Below are 8,078 nucleotides of genomic sequence, written 5' to 3'. Positions count from 1 at the left end.
CTAAATCAACTAAATATGATATCATCAGTCGAATCCTTCTTTATAAATGGAATATTTTCATAGTTGAAACATAGACAATCTGTTGTTTATGTTAGTATAGTTGTTTAGGTCACAAAACAAAAAAAAAAATTATTTTTTCCCCACTTTTGTTTTTAGTTGGGAACTGATATTTTCCTGAAACTTACTTATGTTGTACTGCTGATTACTACTACTACTGCTATTACTACTTTGATCATCCAAACCCAGACACATGCACATAAATCTAATTTTGTGCTCGGGGCTTCCGACTGTGTTAAGTCAATATCCATGAAGTCGGATTCTCCTTTATAAATAGAATATTTTCATAGTTAAAGTATATATAATCTGTTGTTTATGTTAGTATAGTTGTTTAGGTCACAAAACAAAAAAAAATGTTATTTTTTCCCCCACTTTTTTTTTAGTTTGGAACTGATATTTTCCTGAAACTTACTTATGTTGTACTGCTGATTACTACTACTAAATTCATGTGGCTTTGATCATCCAAACCAGACACATGCACAGAAATCTAATTTTGTGCTCGGGGGCTTCCACAGTATTCAACATGCAGAGCTGGTGCCCTTGGGAGGACCTGCACATTCATATTCAATGAAGGTTTGGACACCCCTGGGACACCCCTGGGCTCGAGTAAGACCTTCTGGAACAAATGAATGACACCAACATGTTAGCATTTTAGAACAATATTAACGAGCATATAAGTACTAAAGTACTACAAGCCGCCAGCCTCTCCTACAAGCGTATCTTCTCACATCCATCAGGCTGGGGGGGGATCGAACATCTCTAATCAATGTGCAGGCCAAGCTCCGGGCTCTGGGCTCGTACGAATCAAGCTCCTTTTTCCGCTGGAAATCAATCATCACACCAGATGAACGCTGCGTACCGCCCCATGATGATGATGATGGATCATACCCGACTAAGCAACACATAAGAAATAGCAGCTATTGATGGCTGTCTTTACCAGGAATCAATAGCCAGTGAAGCCATCATTACCACTATGGGGGTTTTCTGGAGCAGTCTGTTTTTTTTTTTGCAGCGTAGAACCACAGCAAGCTAATCTATGCAATATAGATCTACTGTATATGTGCAATTATTATAAAAAGACCACCACTGTTCCACCGATGATTGCAGGAAATTGATTTACATTGAAAGAAACATCCCTTGTTTATCATTTATCTAATTGGTTCCAGGCTGCACGGCGGTCTAGTGGTTAGCACGCAAACCTCACAGCTACAAGATCCAGGTCCAATTCCACCCTCGACTATGTCTGTGTGGAGTTTGCATGTTCTCCCCGTGCATGCGTGGGTTTTCTCCGGGTACTCCGGTTTCCTCCCACATTCTAAAAACATGCTAGGTTAATTAGCGACTCCAAATTGTCCATAGGTCGGAATGTGAGTGTGAATGGTTGTTTGAATGAATGAATAATTGTTTTCAGACCCGACTGTGTTAAGTCAATATCCATGAAGTCGGATTCCTTCTTTATGAATGGAATATTTTCATAGTTAAAGCATAGACAATCTGTTTACCACATGTTGAATTGTCAATTGTAATATGTGATGTATGTCCAAATAAAATATGATTAGTATTAGTATTATTAGTACTAATATATTATTAGTATTTAAAATATTTTTATCATTCAATCCCAAATATGTATTTATACGTGGTTTACGTTTTTTACAGCAAAAAAAAGATGATGACACAACTGCCCACTAATGGATGTCAGTTTTAGAGCAGTTTTAAGCCATAAAAGCGGCCACTAGGGGGCAGAAATGCATTCATAAGAGCTTGGCAGATTAATTTGAATGGGGAAAAAAAACATTACATAACATTAGGAAGTGGAAGGGCGTGGAGGAGTGTAGCCTGCAGAACGTGAAAATTTTTTTTAACTCATTCACACGCACACGCGTGCACACACGTAGTTGAAGTGTGATAATCTGTGTAATCTGTGATTTGTAAATAATTTTAATGTAAAACAACACTTGTTTGCGTTGTTTATGTTAGTATAGTTGTTTAGGTCACAAAACAAAAAATTGTTATTTTTTTCCCCACTTTTTTTATTAGTTGGGAACTGATATTTTCCTGAAACTCACTTATGTTGTACTGCTGATTACTAAAGAACGGAAACAGGTGGAGACAAACTTTTCTTTTCTGATGAAAGATGGGAATCTAATCTTCAATATACTGCGGGCCTTGAAAGATCAGTAATTTTTTTTAGTTATAGTTAATATTTTAGTTCATGTTGCCATTTTTTTAACCTTGAAAATACTTCATTTTGCCAAAAAAAAGAAAATGTATTTAAAAATGCATACTTTTTTCAACCACAACCATCATTTTTCAACCATGTGTTACATTTAGTTACGTGTTCCATAAAGTTATGTGTTGGTGCTCCCTACCCAGGTGCCCTGCAGCAAGGCACCTTGTCCGTTACTCCCTATGTGTAATGTGGGATCTGTTGGTGCGTGTCTGTGGGGTGTGGGAGCGGAACACAAAGAACTGCGTCAAAAGGAATTCCCTTCCTTTGCAAACTGCCTCCACGATGTAAAAAAAAAAAATGGCTGTCAATCTATTTTCTGAATTTAAATGAAATGAAAACTGAGATTGTGATTTTTTGGCCGAATGGTTCGCCACACAGTCAGGAGATCAGAAAGACCTTGGTTCGATTCTTCTGCTTGGGAATCTCTCTGTGGAGTTCGGATGTTAGCATGTTAGCCGATTCCAAATTGTCCATAGGTATGAATGTGAGTGTGAATGGTTGTTTGTCTATATGTGCCCTGTGATTGGCTGGCCACCAGTCCAGGGTGTACCCCACCTCTCGCCCTAAGTCAGCTGGGATAGGCTCCAGCACCCCCACGACCCTTGTGAGGAGGAAAATGAATGAATTGTATCATAAATCAGGCTGTCAAATAATTTTTAAAAATTAGATTAATCACAGCTTAAAAATTAATTAATCATTATTAATCATCAGTAGCAACTATGCTAGAAATATGCCAATTTTTACTGTTTTTAGTGAAGAGACAGATAAAGACAGATTGGCTGGCCACGAGTCCAGGGTGTACCCCGCCTCTCGCCCTAAGTCAGCTGGGATAGGCTCCAGCATACCCGCAACCCCAGTGAGGATAAGCCATATCCACGTTCCAAGCATTCATTTAACATTGAGCAGCAATGGCCACCAAAAGAGGCTTGAACTGAGACCTACTTTCCGTGACAATCAGGTCAAGTCCGGACAGGTGCTCCCTCACTGATAAAGAACAGCGGGGACAGAGAAGGGGGGAATCCATTTTTACCTTCGCCCTAATGTTTGATGGCGGACTCATTAACACAAAGGACACCTCATTTCCACCAGGAGTAACTATATTGGACGGTTTTACTGCTCCAAAACATTTAAAGCGACAGTGAGCGTTGAATTTGCTCACATCGGAAAGCTCTTCCAAACCAGCAGGGGGCAGTAGTTTGAACATACTGTGGTAAAGCGTGATTTTAATGATTATTGAAATATTATTTTATTTTTTCAAATAATATAATTACAAAACATTTAGCTAAAATGTATTTAAAATTATGAAAATTCAAGAGGCAAGATGTCATGGGAGTACAACGAACTCTGCCTAGCAACAAGTGGCCCTGTATACTAATAAAATGTTAAATTGCGAAAAAAAATCAAATAATTTTTATTAACAATATAATTATTAGTAAGTAATTAAATGTGATTATTTGTATGCATAATTTCTTCAATAAAAGAATATTACAAAACATTGAACTAGAATGTCTTTAAAATTATGAAAATTCAAGAGGCAATATGTCATGGAGTACAATGAACTCTGCCTAGCAACAAGTGAATCTGTAAACTAAAAATATTAAATTGCGAAAAAAAATCCAATTATTTTTATTAACACTATAATTTTATAACATTATTCAAATGATTTAAGTAATTAAATGTGATTATTTGTATGCATAATTTCTTAAATAAAAGAATATTACAAAACATTGAACTAAAATGTCTTATAAATGTCTAATAAAATGTTAAATTGCGAAATTGTTTTAATTATTTTATTAACAATATAATTATTTATAATTAAAAGTAATTAAATGTGATTATTTGTATGCATAATTTCTTAAATAAAAAAATATTATTTAAAACTGTTTTTTAAATGCTAAAAAATATTTAAAACGATGAAAACATTATTAATTTTCATGAAAATAAATAAAAATCACGAGGCAAAATGTGATGGGGCCCTTAAGATGACATTGAGAAAAAGTTAAAGGTGTTAATGATCGTCTCCTGTCAATCAACCAATATCACTGCAATGTGGGATAGAAATAACCTGCGTGCGTTGCTACGGACAACCGAGTGACCGCTCTATGTAGCGTGCGGCTACACACACACACACACACACACACACACACACACACACACACACACACACACACACACACACACACACACACACACACACAGTACCAGCTTTCTCCCAGCAACATCATCACTCTCTTTCCCACCCTTGTCTCCATGGAGACGCGCTTCCATGGCTGGCAGCAGGTTCCTGACCGTTGTGAATCAGCAGCGACTAAAAAGGAGGGGGGATTGGAGGGGGGCGGGGGGTGGGGGGGTGATGAGGGAGGGAAGGAGGCTTGTCTTTGTATTTAAACCTGACTGGGAAAAAAAAAGACACACATTGGGGCTGTGTGTGCTATCTTTGTTTATACACAATGAGGGGATAAAAAGGTTCAAAAGGATGCGATAGTCAAGTGAAAGCAGCTTTACGGCAAAGCTCTATTCTGCAATAACGGGCAAAATCATACATGTGGATGTGACATAGAAACATATAACATAGATGAAGTTCATACAACATATAAACATTAAGCTTTTTTATACAAACATACATTCATTCATTCATTTTCTATCACTTTTCCTCACGAGGGTCGCGGGTATGCTGGAGCCTATCCCAGCTGTCTTCAAACGAGAGGCGGGGTACACCCTGTACTGGTGGCCAGCCAATCACAGGGCACATATAGACAAAGAACCATTCACACTCACATTCATACCTATGGACAATTTGGAGTCATGCTAATTAACCTAGCATGTTTTTGGAATGTGGGAGGAAACCGGAATACCCGGAGAAAACCCACGCATGCACGGGGAGAACATGCAAACTCCACACAGAGATAGCCGAAGGTGGAATTGAACCCTTGTCTCCTAGCTGTGAAGTCTGCGCGCTAACCACTCGACCGCCGTGCAGCCGAGTCATATAATACATTCACTCATTCATTCATTTTCTACTGCTTATCCTCACAAGGGTTTCGTGGTGCTGGAGCCTATCCCAGCTGTCTTCAAACGAGAGGCGGGGTACACCCTGTACTGGTGGCCAGCCAATCACAGGGCACATATAGACAAACAACCATTCACACTCACATTCATACCTATGGACAATTTGGAGTCGCTAATTAACCTAGCATGTTTTTGGAATGTGGGAGGAAACCGGAGTACCCGGAGAAAACCCACGCATGCACGGGGAGAACATGCAAACTCAAACGACCAGACAAAAAATAATATAGAACACCTGTTTATGACTTACTAAATATGTATTTTTTTACTATTAACTATAAGAGCCCTGTCGACATAAAATAACACCCCTATAGTCACCTTTGCACTCCTGTTATTCATTGTGCAACTCATATTCAGCAGGAACTCGAGATGGCCGCTAGCTAGCGAGTTAATAACCACCTAGCCTAGAAACTTATGAAGCCCAAAACAGACCACTTCCACACAAATTGGGAGGAGAACACTTCTTCACTCTGTCATCTTCATGACTTCATGCAGTGTTAAGGTAATTTCATGTAAGCTAATGTCTCATGTGTTATTACTGTCGCCGAGCCAATTAACCTAGCATGTTTTTGGAATGTGGGCGGAAACCAGAGTACCCGGAGAAAACTCCACACAGAGATGTCCGAGGGTGGAATTGAACCCTGAACATGCTAATTAACCTAGCATGTTTTTGGAATGTGGGAGGAAGCCGTAGTACCTGGAGAAAACCCACGCATGCACGGGGAGAACATGCAAACTCCACACAGAGATGGCCGACTCAAACTCAGGTCTCCTAGTTGTGTGGCCTGTGTGCTAACCACTCGACCGCTGTACAACCAAGTCTGGAACCAATTAACAGCAATAAATGAGGAACAATGCTAGCATAAGTAAAAAAAATGTGCATCAGTTCACGTACATTAGTGAAACTCCACACAGAGATGGCCAAGGGTGGCATTGAACTCGGGTCTCCTAGCTGCGAGGTCTGCAGGCTAACCACTAGACCACCGTGCTACCCTCCAAACATACAGTATAAACTAATAATCTAACCCAAAGGTCCTCAAAGGTGGACCATGCCCGGATCCGGATCCAGTGCTTCCAGACCATGTAACCCACTTTTCCGTTTTGGAATATTGCCTAAATTCCTAAGAAAATCTATAATTGAGTCATACAGCTGAGGTGTCGCTTCCAATTGAGTCCAATGAACTCAGTAGTAGAAGATAAAAAATAAGAAGGGCTGCTTGTCCAAATGAGTTCCACAAACGCAACACGAATGTTGGACAGAGTTTTAAAAGGAGCTGTAATGGATCTGCTGCTACTCGGGAGTGTCAGCGGAAGAGAAAACTCTCCCTGAATGCATCACATGAATACACACAGGAGCACACATGCATAAAAATAAACACGCCGTCGCATCAAAACGCTGGCGAAAGGAAACTCACTCAAAGGTCACTAAGAGATTCTTAAGAAGAGGGCGACGGCGGCGGTGGGCGGGGCTATACGGGGTCACGCTGAGGTTTAAATGGCTGGGGTGTTCTGGTTCCATTCTTGACGACAGACACAGAGCGTGTTTGATTTGACTGAGAGAGTGTCTGCTCTGTGTCAGGGTGCAAAGGACAACACCGGACCGGTGACAAGTTACTTCCTGTTCGACGATCTGCAGCAAAGACGACCAACGACATTTTATTTCTAAACGCCTTCAAAACACGCTGGGGTGCAACACGTATCCTCTGAAACGCACAAAAGCAATATTCTTATCACTCACTTCATAACTCTTTATAGGATTTAAGAAAATACACTGAAAACAAGTCAATTTACATTAAACTATGTGATGTCTTTGAACGCAACACATTGCTCATAACATGGTTTAATAACAAGGTGATCATAACTTTATCTGTCTCTTCACTAAAAACAGTAAAAATTTCCAACATAGTTGCTACTGATGATTAATAATGATTAATTATTTTTTAAAGTGTGATTAATCTCATTTTTAAAAATTATTTGACAGCCTGATTTATGATACAAGTCATTCATTTTCTTCCTCGCAAGGGTCGTGGGGGTGCTGGAGCCTATCCCAGCTGTCTTTGGGGCGAGAGGCGGGGTACACCCTGGACTGGTGGCCAGCCAATCACAGGGCACATATAGACAAACAACCATTCACACTCACATTCATACCTATGGACAATTTGGAGTCGCCAATTAACCTAAGTTGAAATATTAAATAAGTTGCCATAAATGTATAATATAATGATAAACCAACTAATTGTAGAATTACAGTAGCTTTGGGAATGTTAAAAATGAAAGAAATATTATGGGAACAAAGTCCAAATATTACAAGAAGAACATGTAGTATGAAGATTCATTCATTCATTCATTTTCTACCGCTTATCATCACGTGGGTCGCGGGGGTTGCTGGAGCCTATCCCAGCTGTCTTTGGGGCGAGAGGCGGGGTACATCCTGGACTGGTGGCCAGCCAATCACAGGGCATATATAGACAAACAACCATTCACACTCACATTCATACCTATGGACAATTTGGAGTCGCTAATTAACCTAGCATGTTTTTGGAATGTGGGAGGAAACCGGAGTACCCGGTTTTGAACCCTGGTCTCCTAGATGTGAGGTATGCGCGCTAACCACTCAGCCGCCGTCGTAATGCTGTGATTATTCGTAATTTTTTTTTTGTATTATTTGACAGCCCGATTTATGATACAATTCATTCATTTTGTACCGCTTATCCTCACGAGGATC

This window comes from Doryrhamphus excisus, linkage group LG20 (assembly GCF_037039965.1).
Source record: "Doryrhamphus excisus strain RoL-2023G ecotype Guam linkage group LG20, RoL_Dexc_Guam_v1.1, whole genome shotgun sequence".
In the NCBI taxonomy this organism is placed as follows: domain Eukaryota; kingdom Metazoa; phylum Chordata; class Actinopteri; order Syngnathiformes; family Syngnathidae; genus Doryrhamphus; species Doryrhamphus excisus.
This window is presented reverse-complemented; position numbering follows the sequence as displayed.